General features: G+C 44.5%; 1 long non-coding RNA gene across 1 annotated transcript in view; it reads left to right on the top strand.

Annotated features, from left to right (window-relative positions):
- The first annotated feature begins 3,297 nt into the window (after positions 1–3,297).
- LOC109315241 overlaps positions 3,298–15,764 on the top strand; it is a 19,927-nt gene continuing 7,460 nt past the window's right edge. The window contains exon 1 of the long non-coding RNA XR_002102462.1: positions 3,298–3,381. This is a non-coding gene — a long non-coding RNA (uncharacterized LOC109315241). The remainder of the gene's footprint in view (positions 3,382–15,764) is intronic.

The following is a 15,764-nucleotide window of genomic DNA, read 5'->3' as shown; positions in this document are numbered from 1 at the left end:
ACCACCCCTGCAGTTTTGACCCCCTTGTGTTGTAACACATAGATGTGACAGGAGTTTGGCATTCAGTAATTTGGGGTACAGTGGCCCCACAACCCCTGCACCAATCTTCTTGAAACGTGGGTGAACTATGGCATAAAAGAATGAGGCAAATAATGCTCGAGGCTACAGAATATCTTTTGATTCTTCATTTTGTTGTGTTACACTCTAGGAAAAGCCTGTTTCTGTGTCTGCTTGGAAAATAAGGAGCCTGCACCATTATCGGTGAAGGTTGGAGAGAGTACAGTCTGTAGTCCCTGGGCTTCTCCAGGCCATTGCTCTCATCACTCCAACTGTTGCTACAGCTGGGGCCTTCGGCCTCTCTCCCCCTTCTCTGGGGTTCACTTCCTGCCCCTGCCATGGTGGGGGGGAGAGGGGGCAGAGCAAGGCAACATGGCTCGATGCAGCCTACAGTGCCCAGGGAACTTGTAGCATGGTATAGCTGGGAGCCCACTTAGCAATCACTAGGTTCAGTGAACACACGCATATGTGAATAAAAAGGAGTAAACAATGAACTTTTTTGTAGAGCAGCAGGCAATAGCCACAGACCCTTGGTCTTTCTACCTAACTAAGGACCTATCTCCCAAGTCCCAGCTCACTTAGTCTTCTGTTAGGGAGCATCTGTAAATGATAACTTCTGTTGCAACATCCACAGCTAATGCCTGCCTGTGGTGCAGTGGTGGGGACTTCCACCTGTGTGCATGGTGCAACAGTGTAGGGATGCCCCTGTGGGTCTGGTTCCTGTGAGGTGTGGCTCCCAGCTGCTAAGAAGTTGGACACCCCTGAAGTAGAAGAAGGTGCCAGAAGAACCAATGGCTGGAAGATGCAACCAGATACATTCAAATTAGTACCAGACTCAAATTTTTACCATTGGGTGATTTACTGCTGAAATGAACTCCAAAGGGAAGTTCCTCATCCCTTGTCTTCAGATTAAAGCTGGATCTCTCTCTGGAAGAGGTGATTTAGTTGGGCATGAATCATTGAGGACACAGCAGGAATTACTGGATGAATTTATGTAGCCTGTACTGTTAAGAAGGCCAAATCATATGATATAATGTGCTCTTCTAGTCACAGAGTCTCCTAAATGTACAGGAAGCTGATGTCATGTACAATGCCAATAAGCCTCAGTATTCCTTTCCCTAGTGCAACGTTTATATCCCACAATGTTACAGGGATGAGAGGAGATTCCCTCTGGGTAAATTCCTAATGTTGGTTGCATTCCCAAAGGCCAGTGCAATTTCTAGCTATGAATGAGATGGATCAAGGTTCACATTGGTCTCTGAATCCCTGTTAAGCCACCCTGGCTAACTGGAACACTTATGGTATTAGAATGAAGGCAGGAAGGGTTGTGAAAGAAATAGGATGTTTTTCAAAAGATGTCATTAAGCATATTTTGGTTTTTGTGTGGACTTCAGCTATCTCAGATCATTCATCAAAGCAGAATCTTTTGGTCAGCTGCCGCTTTAAAAAACCTCAGTCATAGAATAGGGATCTAAGGAAAGACTCAGGAAAGATGAGATGTAGAAAGAATCATATGCTTTAAGGACTGTCCTTCATTAATATTTTCAATAAACAAACATTTACATCTAGATATTACTGTCTCTTAAGCACCCTCCGTTATCACTTAACTATATTCCACATGAAAGCACACTTGTCATAAACCATTTCGATTCCTATCCAAAGTTAATGTATTAGCACTCATTTCATTTGCATTTTAATGGCAAGACTACACTTTTCAAATAAATGACTGCACTTTATCAAAGGATTACTTAATTTTGACTGTAATGCTGCTTTGCCATGTGGGAATTGCGTAGAAAGAAGCTTGAAAAAAGATACTCCGGCAGCTCAAACAGCGCCACAGAGTTCAAGAATATCAGTCCTGTTTTTTATAGTTTAATTTTTATTAAGGGGAAAAATAGCAACAAAAATGTATTTCATGTCTCTCTCCAGACTGGAGTGTGTCACTGATTGTGTCATTCCAATCCACTTGTTTTGTTATTTATAGAGTTCTCCAGTCCATGTAGAATCACTGAGAATTTGACATGGCTTGAAGCAAACCTGTGGATGCAAAACACTGGGAAATGCTGGATCTAGATGATTTTGATCTCAGCATTGTAGCTCGGGTCCCTTTCTAGTCAAAAGCCTGTTTCCACAACAAGTTAGCACCCCAAATCTTTTCACCCTCTAGACTAGAGAGCTGAGCTGGAATCCAGACTATGTTGTGCTGAGCAATGTGCTAGAGTGCTGACTGCCGTCTTGCCACAAGCATCGAATGGGAGAGCTCCACAACTAAAACAAGCACACATCTTGATAGCTTGATTTAGAAATCATGCAAGATGGACCCAGCTAACCACTGCGATAGATTCATCTCCCCCTTTGTACCTTGAGTGTATGCTTAAGAGGAGGGCAGAGAAAGCACTTGAAGGGTCCTCAAGGCCAACTTGAAAAAAATGCAACATTGATATTGGCTTTTGGCAGACTATTGCCCAGGACTGCCGCAAATGGAGGAAGAGTCTGCTGCAAGGATCTTAGTACTTTGAAATGTCACAATCAGAACAGGAGCAGCAAAAACAGTGTGTTGTGAACCAAACCAAAAACCCAGAGCTACTCACCCCACACAGAAATATGTTTCCCAAGCTGCAACAGAGTCTGCTGATCCTGGACAGGTCTCATCAGCCATCTTTGGACCTAAAGTTAAGATAATCACAGAAGGAAATCATCTTTGACTGTAAGTTATTGCTGATGATCTATCAGATATAAAAGTGGATATATAGCATACATTGATGAATGGTTTGCACTGGTGGGGGCCAACTTTCTGCTAGTTATGCTTCTAGGGAATTAGCTGAATTCCCATTTTACTGAGAACTGGTGATTGAGAAAGAAGAAAGTTGCAGGCTTTTGCTCTGTAGAAAGTTTCTACAGTAATATTTCAATGCTTTTTGAATACCATCTGTTTCCTATGTGTTTATAGATACCAATGCTGTCATATTCACTAATGCAGTATGTACATAGTGGCAGGACACTCAGAAAACCATGATACTACTTGCTAAGAGCCATTGATGGATCTAGAATTTTGAAAAGCGGGGTGCACATTGTGGGATGCATCATCAAATATAACAGCACATTTTTCGCCAGTTAAAAATAAACTAGAAGTTTTGCTAATATGCTAGTGGCCTAGGGCTGTATCATTCAGTTTAAGATTGAAGCAAAAAAAAAGAAAGAACTTAATTGGAATGAATTTAAAATACTCTGCAGGGCTGTGAAACAGGCGTTTCATTACCAGGGCCAGCTAACAGACTGCAGAATTGCAGAACAAAGGAGATCTTAGTTGGTGCAACATCAAGGGTGCTGGTACACATGACTCCGTTACTATGTACATGTGATGAAAATGTCACTTTGTGTTGCTTAATGGCATCACACTGTACATGTGCAGGGGTTGTGGGGGTTTTAAATGAGTTTGCATCATTGCAAACTAAATTACATCCATATGTAGTTTAGGTTGCGATGATGCATTGTAGCTATTAGTCAGCTCACTGCCCCAGCCACAGGAGAGGCAGGCAGGCTCTGCAGAAAAAAAAGGATTGGGTCCTTTGCTGCTTCTGCCTTCAGCAAGCACCTGCTGGAGGCAGAAGTGGCAAGGGGCCTAATCCTTTTTTTTCTTTCTGTGGAGCCTGCCCACCTCTCCCACAGCTGGAGAGTGAGCTGCCGGAGGGCCAAGTGGTTCTGGAGTTGCTGGGAGGCCCCGGTCATTCCCTCCAAGGCATTGGTGCCCTCTGGGGCCATCCAGGTGGGTTGCTAGTGGGTCAGCTGCTACCCCATCTTGGGTTCGGGGAAGAGTTGGATCAGGCCATGTGCTGCCTCTGAGCTGGGGCAGCACCCAGCCCACGCAGGTGGCTCTAGTGGGGTGCTGCCACCATGGAGGGGAGGGAAAGACCAGAGATCCCCACAACTCAGGCTACTTGACCTGCCAACAACTCATCTCCTGGCTGCGAGCTGCCTCTGCTGAGGAAAGAAAAAGGGAGTGGGTCCCTTGCCATTACAGTGATGGAAAAATAAAACCCCTAAATTGAAATGGTGGGTTTCAATTAAAAACCTACTGTTTCAATTTAGGGGGCATAGAATCCTAAGGACTTCCATCATGTACACAAGTGCCTCAAGACCACTAAAGATGACCGTTGTTAACACCTGTGGAATGAAGAGTTTAGAAGGGATCAAGTAGATTATAATGAGCCATGAAGTCAGTTGACTCCCCCCAGCACTGCCTGGCAAGAAATGCTGCTGCCACTGCCAGGCAGTTGGTTTTAAACTTTGGGTGGAGCAGGAATCAAAGGGGTGGAGTAAGGAGGTGGGAGCTATATTCTCCCTTAGAAGGAAAACCTAAATGGGAATAGAAAGAAGGTCTGCTTGCTTGACATGGTCAAGCATGATGGTATAGCCATGCTCTTGCCAGATGTATTAGGAGCTTCTGGTCCCATCCTAATATTTGAAATTTAGAGAGCAACAGTAGGAAAAAAACTAATCAAGAGCTTTCTTTGCCCCCTACATTTTTGTTTTTTTTTACCAACTCTGAACTTGTTTTCTCGGGAACTGAAATCACTCCTTACCTTGTCTGCCCACAATGAAAATACTCAGGACCGTCGGCACCATTCTTGAACACTTCCTCATTGTTGCTGTTCAGTCAAACAGCGTACCACAGAGGCAAAAGTTATTAAATGATATAGTACCGAACTGCCACACTTGTGTTGAGAGAGAAATCTGAAGCTCACTACTGTGTGGATTTACAATCTGGTTTGTGGCCTCTACATGAAAGAACAATTTTTTGCTCTACTATTATAAATACCTGCTTTCCTGTGGCATGGAGAGATTCTGCTTATTTGCTATTGCAATTCTCCCACTGGAAAATCTGCATGATCTGAAACCCCAAAGGCTTGCTTGACATAATCAAACTGCCCTTAAATGTCAAAATTTAAACAAACAGAGAATAAGTCTAAATACATTTTTAGTATGAATTGAAACAAAAATGAGGTGGCAGCCCACATTTGCTGATGGGACTGGTATTAAGAGGAATGAGACATTTTTTGTAGCAACAAAATTCCTGTGTATTAAGCACTGCATTAAATAAAGGCAGGCTAATGTGTTGCGGTAGAGCCATTATTTGCTACACAAACTGTGATAATGAAAGATGCTGGGAAACTGTAACGTGTGAAATATTAGCAGGGATACTAGAAATCCCTGGAGCAGTTTTTACCCTCTGCTACCAATTAGCATATTGCTTTAACAAATTGGAAAATAAGTCACTAAAAAAACTCCTCGCTGCTTGTATGCAGAAGGGCTGCACAGTGCTGTAGCAAGGCAGGGAGGGTGAGTGGGGCGACCACCCTGGGCACCAAAGCAAAGGGGTGCCAACAGGCACTGCCCAGCCAGGGCAGGGCACAGGATGAAGCTGTGAGCAGCTCATCTGGGGGGGCATGGGGACTGGGGAAAGGTGGCTCCGGCTACTGCACACACTCCTAGGCAAATATGGTGGGGGGCGTGTGCCCTCGGATCTGTGTGCGGGGTGAGAGCAGGCTGCTGCTCCTGACTTTGCCCCAGGCACCAAACTTCATTGCTACAGCACAGGGGCTGCATCAGAGCCTACAACTTGTGAGTATGTCCCATACCAACTAGCTATTGATTTAAAAACAACATTTTTTTTAAAAAAAGGGAACCTTGGTGCTAGTGTAATGCCCCAGGCATATAGCTTTGCAGAAGGATATGGAACAACATAAGCAGCAGTATTGTGGTCTACCTTGTATGTGTACCCTCGTCCACATCGGAGGGAGCTCTGCTGGGAACCTCACTTATTGCTGGGTGCTGATGAGCTTGCTGGAGTTGAGGACTGCCGGCAATCATGCTAATCTGTTGCACCAACCATCAGCTGATCACCAGGAACTGCACTGAAACTCAGCAAGTCCATATCAATAAGCTGCTGGTCACCTGCAGGAAAATACTTACTTTTATTCATCACTGAAGGCTCATTCTCCAGCCTCTGGCAACCAACCAGCCTGTGCTGATTGAGGGTCAGGTATGATAGAGCATACATCTCCAAGAGGTCTGGCACCCTGCCCCTTGCCTTACGCTCTTTTCAAAGCATTTTTCTAGTGCCTGACTCCTGTTCCCTCTATCTGACACCCCTCTCCCACTTCCTCCTAATGACACATGTTCTTGCCTATAGCCTTCATGGACTATCCACGTCCCTACCTTCCTCTTGTGTAAGGGAAGTGCAGAGAAAGACAATCCAGCCCTCTTTCCTATTCCACTGGAGCAACAGGAAGTGACTTGTATAGTAACTTGATGAGGCCTATAGTGTGCAACAACTCTGTATTATGTACAGGAATTTATAGAACTATTTACAGATGTAACACTCTTGCTACTAGCTTTACAATGTTCTGGGGTTTGGCACTGTTGCTAACAGGAAGTTCCTGTTGGCCCAACCAGAGTGTCTCTCTTCATGCTACATTTCCTGGACACTTAGCATTCCCAGTAGGACTTACTGTGTGCCACAGCCTGTTTTCCAACCCTGTCACAAACAGGAAGCAGAAGGAAAACACTGCAAAGGATTATGAGTATGCATAACTCTAGCCTTGTCCTACAGCAAGAGCTGGCTGCGTGGGGCAAGCACGCCGATTAGATAGGCCATTCTTATGCCCACTGCCCCGGTGGATTCCAGATAGCTTTATCTGGTAGATTCCCTCAAAACCAGCAATAAGAAGCCCTTAAAAAAGGGTGCCGAGAAAAGAAACTGAAGTCCCAGGAAGTTAATGTGAGAGGCGGTAATCAGCCGGAGGGCTAGACCTTTCCTACATATAACATAAAAGAGGAGTCCTGAGGAAAGTCCTTAACTTTCTGCTAATCCTGCCTGCTTGTAAGTGCCAGTTATTTCTTATTCCCCCCCCTTCCCCCTTTCATGTTTGCTACTTGAAGTTGTTCAGAGGTCCTGATAACATCAGCGCTGTGCGCTCAATTCAGCTTGTAGCAGGAACCAGAACAGGAGGCTTTGCAGCAGTTAACTGCCCTGACATCGAGCCATAGGCTAATAAGCTGTACCAACTTGGCAGACAGGCTGCAGGCTGAAGCAAAGAGAAGCCTCTGTCACCTTTGAATCGCTATCAGGGATGGGCCTGCTGGTTAGGAGAAGCATGCACCTCTCCTTTATGTTGTCAGTTGCTACTGTGTTATCAATCTGTACCTTTTAGTAACATATCTTCATATCTCTTCAGTCAATACAATGAATATATTCTCTTACTCATCATAGCATAGTAACTGTTATACAATTTAACATGTGCTTCAACTGTCTCTTAGGTTAGGGGCAGACATTACACATAAACTGGCTTAAATGATCAGAAACTGGTTTAAACCTGTAACAGAACAGATGTTCAGTGCACATAAACCAGTTTGAAAATGGCTGAAACTGGTTTGAGATAAACCTGGTTGAATGTAGTATCAGACTTGACTGATTTGGCTCAAACCGGTTTATGCAATGTCTGTCCCAGACCCCTTCTGGTTTAAGATAAACCAGACTCCCCCAGCATCCCAACATGCTCTCTGGGCTGGCCAGGGCTCTCTGCTCCCTGGCTACAGCTCCACAGTCTCTGCAGGCATCTGCCTGTCTTCTGCTCCCCTGTCCCCTCCCCACTCTCTGCTAAGCAAGCATTCTCCATCCCCCATCTCTCACAGACACTGGCTGCATTAGCTAGCAGACCACATGCTGGCTACAGTCTGTGTTGTGGGAGAGGACAGAGTTAATTAACAGGTAGCTTAATCTCCTTCCTTGGAAAGACTGTTTAAGAGCTGTTTGCTTCCCTCCTCCCCCTCACCACTCCCTGCTAAGCAGGAATCCCACCCCCTTCTGCCTTGCTGAGGAGGTGTCTGTGTATTAGCTAACAGACCACATGGTGGGTCCACGCTGAATCAAAAAGTAGAATCAACAGTCTTAATGGGGCAATAAACACTGAGATAAGGATAATAAACAGGGTTATCAGTCCCACAACCCTGGCTTGCTTGCCTCTCAGTTTGCTGCAGACAATATACAGAAGCAGGGAGGGAGAGTGAAAAGCTCTGTATCATCAACAGATGCATGCACTGCACGCTCCCCATTTGCCTTAGTGCTGGCTGGGGGCTAGTAACATTCCCGTCCCTTGATCAGTGAGCACAGAAAAGTCTGGGACTCCAGGCAGAGTGGGGGTTTACACCCCTCCCTAATCAGAGCCCTGCTGGAGTCTGCCCTCTCCCCCAAGCTCAGCTCTGCAAGGGCATGGAGGGCTCTCTAGCACCCTCTGGCTTCCAGCCTGAGCCACTGCTGGCATGTGCCTGAATTTCCTCAGTCCAGAGGGATTGTTTGTATGGCTGGAAACCAGTTCAGCCTCGTCAGGTTAGACTAACCTGCAAAGGTTGAATCAATTCAGTCTCAGGCTTTTTGAATGTCTGTCCCTACCTTAAACACTATCTTTGAATCCCCCGAACATGTTTCACATGGTTCCTCCAACATGCCTGGAAAGCGTTGCTCCACATTCCTTCTTGGTTGTATATAATTCCACTGGAGTCTGCGATGAATATACCTGATTTTATCTATATACTACTAAATCTTCTTAGCATTCCTCAGGATTTTTGTCACATAATTCCTATGGAACTTTGAAAGGGGCCCCAGAGTTGAAACCCCAGAAGTTTGGAAACCTGCTATGTGGTCTTGCAATGTGATACTGTTCCCAATATACCATGTACGTTTATACCAAATATCCACCTCATTAGGAGGTGAGGAAAGAAACTCTTGTTTACCTCCCATGAACAGAGCCTTAAGAAAATCTTTGCCATAGTGTTTTGCATGCACAGAAGGCTAGGTTGCTCTCTGGTCCAGGACAGACATACTTAGAAATTTGCTTTGCTATGCTGTGTTTTGTGATTGATGAATGCTACTGTTTCCCTGGGATTTCCAGGATGGTCCCAGGAATCAACTCTCACTCCCTCTTTGTTCAGTTGATGTCTCCAGTTGGCAACAGATGGCCCCTGATCTCTCTCCCTGTCACTTCTGACCAATGCTTTTCAAATGCCATCCATCTTCCCCTACACCTGATGGGGCAAAGAGGACAAAGGCTCGCTAAGGAGGGATGTGAGTGTTACAGATGCTCTTCCATAATCCCCTGCAAGGTTGTTCCAGGAGAAATAGGCATGTAGATGTATTTTAAAACATACTGTTGGGGCTAATTCTCCATGAGTTTGGGGGTATAAGGGGAGCTTGGCTTCCATTTCTTTGTGCTCACCACCTTTGCACATCCTAGCTTTATGGCTGGGATTATGGGAAATACATCTCTCATATCATTTGTTTTGTCCTTGTATTCAGGGCTTATCTCATCAGTATGGAAGAGGTGCTTGCTAAGCCTGTTTGTATGCACCACACTTAACCTACGTGATAAATGATGGTGTTTAGATTCTGTTATGAGCCTGTCACTTTCCTTGGGTATTTTCCCCGCTGAAAATCATTTAAAGGAAAACACCAGTGATTACTGATAATGTTTTAGATAGCTTCATGCACCAACATGTGTGCAAAGAGATGGAAAGAAAGGGTAAATACCTAGCTAGCTATTTCATAAGAGTTTTTAAGAGTAGACCTCAGCATGCATAGCAAAGGAGGTCAATATTATTATACCCATTTTACAGGTAGGGAACTGGGTTACAAAGGGTCCAAGGGATGAGACCAGAGTCTGTAGGAGAAGAAAGAAATGACTTCAAGTCTTCTATAAGCCAGACTGGCACTCCAGTCGTTGTATCAGTATGTGTAGTACATACAGATATTTACAGAGGCCTTCACCAATCTGTAATTATTGCACGTTCAATCCACTGTAGGTGAAGTCAACTGCAGACACAAATTATAGCATTTAGATGCCTAACAACCCCTTTGTACTCATATAAGCCTATATGCTCACGTCTGCATTCACAGTAGATTGCACTGGCAATGACAGCATAAATTTGAAAGCAGCTTTTTGAAAACTTGTTGTATGGTCCATATGGCTGCAAAGGAAGACACAGACATTAGAATGATCCAGTATTTAGATCATGGTTTCTTAGTCTGGGGTCTGCAATACCTTGAGTGGGGTTCAGGAATGGATGTCAGGCAGGTGGTAATACCATGCCCTTCTCAAAGGGGTAAATGGGAATGAGTTTCTGGAAGGGCTTCTGGTATGGAGTGTCTCAGTATGAAATGTATTGCAAAGCACAGGTTTAGACACTCACTGCAAAGAGAAACAAAGGTTTTAGAAATCTGTCTCATTGGGTCTCTATATCTCAAGCTGAACTGTAACCCTGTGCAGAGGTGTGGCGGACCAAACCTTGAGGTATACAGCAGCTGGCCCTGGTGATGATAGTACATGTTCAGCTGCAATCCTCCTCCCTTTTAGCCATCTCAAAATAGCAGGGTGGTCACAAACCCCTGACAGCTATTCATGACCCACCTCCAGAGTGATTGCCAGGCTCGGATTGAGTGTGTGTAACCTAGACCCAGGGGAGGCAACCTACAGCCTGTGAGCCCAGTTGAACCTGGCCTGTGAAGGTTTGTTCCAGTCCACATTTTACTAACAGTGTGCTGATCTCCTGCTGCTGTTACAGCAGCCTCTGCTCTGTGCAGTGGGCTGCTCTCTCCCTGTCACTGAATTAGCCTCTCCAAATTGTCGCTCATCATGTTTTTGGTGTCACAGTTTTTGGCAGAGGCTGTGTTAGGGGGAGAGATAGAGTTGGGGTGGCAGCAGGGGATGGGCAGCCTGTGGAAGTGGCTAGGTTGGAAGATGTGTCCTGTTGTCGGTAAATGATTCCTGACTCCCTGACCCAGACAATGGGCTAGATCCAGTAGAGCACTTAGGCAGAACTAAGGTGCCTTAATTGCATTTACAGGGGTGTAGGTTGTAGCCATGTTGGTCTAAGGACATAGGCAGACAAGGTTCTTTGGGTGAATCTGATATCTTTTATTAGACAAACTTAAATAGTTGGAAAAAAAATTCTTAGCAAGCTTTCGGGTTTAAAAACCCTTCATCAGGCTAAGGAAGCATCTGCAGTTGGTGTGTGCTCTTCCTGGATGGAATAAATAGTAAAGAGGCCAGAGGCTGGTATGCATGCAAAAAAAGCAGTCAGTGAAGATGTAAATTGAGGAGTCAGTGGGTGAGAGACAGGCTTGGGGGGGGAGGGAAAGGGGGATGAAAGTAGCAGGTAAATAGTGGAGAGTTGTGCCTCTGTGTATACCTACAACTGCCCCAGTCAGTGCCTTGCCTCGCGCATGCCTAAGACTAATCGGGATCCAAAAATGAGGTTCTCCTCCAGCTGAGTCCCCTGAGGAGCATGGCCCAGTCAGTACCCTCAGAACATGCTTACTGAGCCTTACAAAATGCAAGTGAGGCCGCTTTCTTTAAAACACAGTTGCCACAGGAAGAAGTGGTGCTTGTTAGTCTTTCTTGTAATTGCCTGGTGGTGAAAACATTTGTCTCTGGAAAGCTTTGGTTTAATTCCCCATTCCACCTGAGAAGATTCAAACCCACATCTCTCAACTTTCATGAAAAAGAGCCTTAGTTATCCAGTAATAGTCCAATCTGAGAAGGGGACTTGACTTAAAAAGGGCAGGCTCCTAGACCCTTTACTGAATTATGGCCATATCTTATCAGAAGTCCAACAAAGAAGATGTAGACATTCCGATTTTGGAAAGCAGTTGTCCTGGTTCAGTGCCCATGCCAGTGGACTCCTTCCATCTTGCCAATGGCATCTAAACACTTTAGGAAATCTTAAATCAGAGATGATATTATCCTGTCTTTATGATCCTAGGTATAGGTGATCCTTTTTTCCAGCACGCTTCTTTATTTTTTTAAAGAAGAGCTATTATGCCACGATGCAAGCTTAATTAGTATATATGTCTGTATGTATGTTAGCCCTGTATTTACTGACATTTGTTTCATTCTTTGTACATGGAGTTTTATTGAGGGATATAGCATGATGGCCTCCAATGTGCTGGTTCCAGTAGCAAAACAAGGTGGGGTTACTGGGGCACCAGTCCCAGGCACCAACCCTGAGGAGTGGTGTACAAAAATAGCAACAGCTGCAATGCTGGATTGGCTGCTGTCGTACCGATGGCAGCGTGTGTGGCCAATGACACCATCTTGGGAGCTGCTGCCCCCCAGGGTACTCAGATGTCCCATTATGCTTCTGGCTACTTCTCTAACTAGGATTGTTTTTAGGCACATCTCTTTCTGTGAACATTTTATAGGTGGTAAAAGACTATTTCTTGCAACCCACATAGAAGTAAGAGTAAAGCACTGTAGTGTTTCTGGCATTTTATAGATGGTTGAAGTTGTCTTATAATTATGTTTTTCATAAGGTGTCACTTCAAGGACAGAATCATGGTTGTTTAAGAACTTTAACTGCAGTTTGTGTTTTTTCAATTTTGGGCGGCTGTTTTAAGTTTCACAGGTACTCTAATTTTCCCAGGTATTGTTTCTTTTAGAAGTGCTACTCTTGTATGCATTTTTTGTATCCTTAAACTATTGTTATGCGTTCCCTGCCTTTACTCCATTTAACCAATTTGTTTGATATGTGAATTTAGGATCATTTTTGAAGTTTTATCAAAGTTTGAAAAGGGCTTTATGTCCTCTGAAAAATAGTATTTAGGTGCAATGGGTTATCTTTTGTGATCAGATGTCATCCCCTGCCTCTATTATTGATTGCTGTTTTAAGATGGAAAAAAAAATCAAACATGAAGGAGCTGGAAATAATTTCAGCTATTAACACTAAGATCTTGCCTTCAAAGGAGAAAACATGAATTGTTAATATGGGGTAATTATGGTATTAAACTCCTAGTGCAGACAAGCCAAATTGTCATTTTCATATGGTAGCTTTACCATGTGTATTTTATGTCCCTAACTTTGGACTACTACATTTTCCTCTTGACTTCAATAAGACTGCCCATGCATTTAACAGGTAGCAACTCTTTTTAAGACTCTTCCTGAATTGGGGCCACTCTACATATACCAATGCTTTGCCTATTGCGATAGTCCAACTCCTAATGATAGGAAATGCATGGCAGAGTATAAACAGACATTGTAAAGTCCATTGTCCCACTGTAAATGCCTGTGAAGCATGCAAGATAATATGTGCTAACACTAACAGAGCTGTGCACATCTGTACATTAATAGTGGCTTATTCAAGTTACTTGCCAATTATTCTAGGAAGGAGCTTGTCAGCCTTTGTGCTCTGCTTGGCCACAGAGGAACAATGCAGCTTGGAAGGGCTGTGCGAAGGGCTGTGCCACTCCTCTTTTGTCCCGCATTTTGACTGGGATCACCTCAGATGAGATATCTGTTTGCAGCCGTAGACTAGACTTTTTCCCTGTCAGTGTTCTTGTGGCACAGCCATTACACAGGTCTTTCACCTGGGGAATTGGTACAGACAAGCAGATTAAAGGCAGCCAACCACCATGAGGTGACTACAAACCTGATGCGCTATCAGTGGATATATGCTGGGGATCAGTATTAGTCATGTTGGCGGTCTCTTGATTTGATCTCTAGGTGGCTCGCTGATGGGTTTTGAGGTGATTTAAGGGTCCAATCTGAGGTACAGATGTGTCTGCAGAAGTTGTAGGTCTTCTGCAGGGGAGAGTAGGCTGCAAGCCAGGATTTTTCTTCTTTCTTTCCTCTTCTCTCTGCTTTCAGGGGAAGATACTTTACCTTGAAGTTGGGTGCTGGGGGAGGGGGGGGGGCATGTGCCTCCTCTCCCCTCTTCCCCTCCAGATTTCCACACTGACAGTGGGGTGCAGGGCTGGAGCCAGTGCCCAGCAGCAGCGGGGGTGGGAGTGGTGTGGAGTTGTGCCCCCCACCCATCAACACATACACATCATCTGTAGTTGTGGTTGCAGTGCCACTGGAGTCAGTTAGCAGCCAGCTCCACCTGGCTCTTGATACTGGTGTCTGCATTCTTGAGGTATGCCTTCAATGTGTCCTTGTAGCATTTCCTTTGCCCACTGCAAGATCTCAGGCTAGAACTAAGCTGGGAGGAGAGCAATAGTTTTCAGAGTCAGGCATCTGTGCACAATGTCCAGTCCAGCAAAGTTGGTGTGTGAGGATCGCTGGGAGCTAGTAACAGTGGCTGCAGCAAGGGTGCTGATGCTTAAGCAGTAATCTTCTCATTTGATGCAGTGGATTTTCTGGAGTCATAGTTGGTGATACCTCTCTGGGTTCTTGAGATGACAAGAATAGGTCACTCAAGTTTCATATCCATAAAAGAGAGTGGGAATGATGACTGCATTGTAGATCTGGTTCTTGGTGTCTTTCTGGAGACTGAGATCAATTAAATCACAGAAAAGCATTTTCCTGTGCTGGATCTCTTCATCAATATTCACTCCCTGAGAGAGGTGGCTATCAATGTAAGGGAAGTGCTTGACTACCTGCGGGGTCTTTTCCTTAATGGTTATTTGAGGAGGGGAGTCTCATTCATGGCCTGGAGCAGTCTGATGGAGCAGTTTAGTCTTCTTGATGTTGAGAGAGAAGCTTCTGTGAAGTGATCCAATGCGGTCTGGAGGTTTTTCTCAGTGTGTGCAAGGATGGTGCACTCGCCAGCATATTGAAGGTCAAGGATGGTTATTTTAAATACTTTGTTTTTTGAGTAAAAATGTCCCAGATTGAAAAGCCCTTCAGTGTTGATTCCAGAAGGTACTTAACAAGAACCAGGATGAGGTGTCAAATTAAAATGGAGAACAAAATTGGGGTGATGATGCATCCTGGCTTGACCCCAGTTGGGATGACAAATGAATCTCTCCCCAGTTCACTGCAAAGAATGGTTGCAGTCATCTCATTGTAGAAAAGCCTCAGGACCTCGATGCATTTTTCAAGGTATCCAAATCTAGCTAGTACTTTCAGGAAGGCTTCATGATTCATGAAGTCAAAAGCCTTAGGGAAGGTCAATGAAGGCTGTGTACAGGTCTGACACTTTTCTTGATTTGGTGAGCAAGAAAGGTCATATAATTCAAATTTCTGTAATTAATATATCATATGGTACTAAGTCAAAAGCTTTGGGGAAGATATAATAAAACATAGTTGCTTTATTAAACATACTGATAATATCATCACAAAAGGTAACAGCTTTGTCTGACAAGATCTGCTGCCCATGAAATGGTATTGACTGGTATGAATCATATTTTTTGCTTTAATTCTCTGTTGATAGAATGCTGAATTAAGTGTTATTTTATTTTGGCCAGGATTGATACCAGTCTTTCCTTTTAAACTTTTAAATACCTTGGCAATCATTCAGTGTTCTGGAATTTCCCCACTTCTACAAGATATTAAAAAAAAAAAAAATCATAGGTTCAAAAAAGCTTCTGGGCCAGTTCCTTTGAGACTCTTAGGGGTCTTAAAGACCTCTTAGTTTCATAGTTTCATAGTTTGTAGGGTCGGAAGGGACCTAGCAGATCATCTAGTCCGACCCCCTGCCATGGCAGGAAAGAGTACTGGGTTCAAATGACCCCAGCTAGATGTTCATCTAACCTCCTCTTAAACACCCCCAGGGTAGGAGCCAGCACCACTTCTCCTGGAAGCTGGTTCCAGATCCTAGCCGCCCTGACTGTGAAGTAGCGCCTTCTGATATCTAACCTAAATCTACCCTCTGCCAGCTTGTGACCGTTATTCCTGGTCACTCCTGGCGGTGCTCGGGGGAACAGTGACTCCCCC

The sequence above is a fragment of the Crocodylus porosus genome, unplaced genomic scaffold (assembly GCF_001723895.1).
Source record: "Crocodylus porosus isolate Cpor-Errol unplaced genomic scaffold, CroPor_comp1, whole genome shotgun sequence".
NCBI classification, from domain to species: Eukaryota; Metazoa; Chordata; order Crocodylia; family Crocodylidae; genus Crocodylus; species Crocodylus porosus.
The sequence above is the reverse complement of the archived record's forward strand: the minus strand, read 5'-3'. Positions and strand labels throughout refer to the sequence as shown.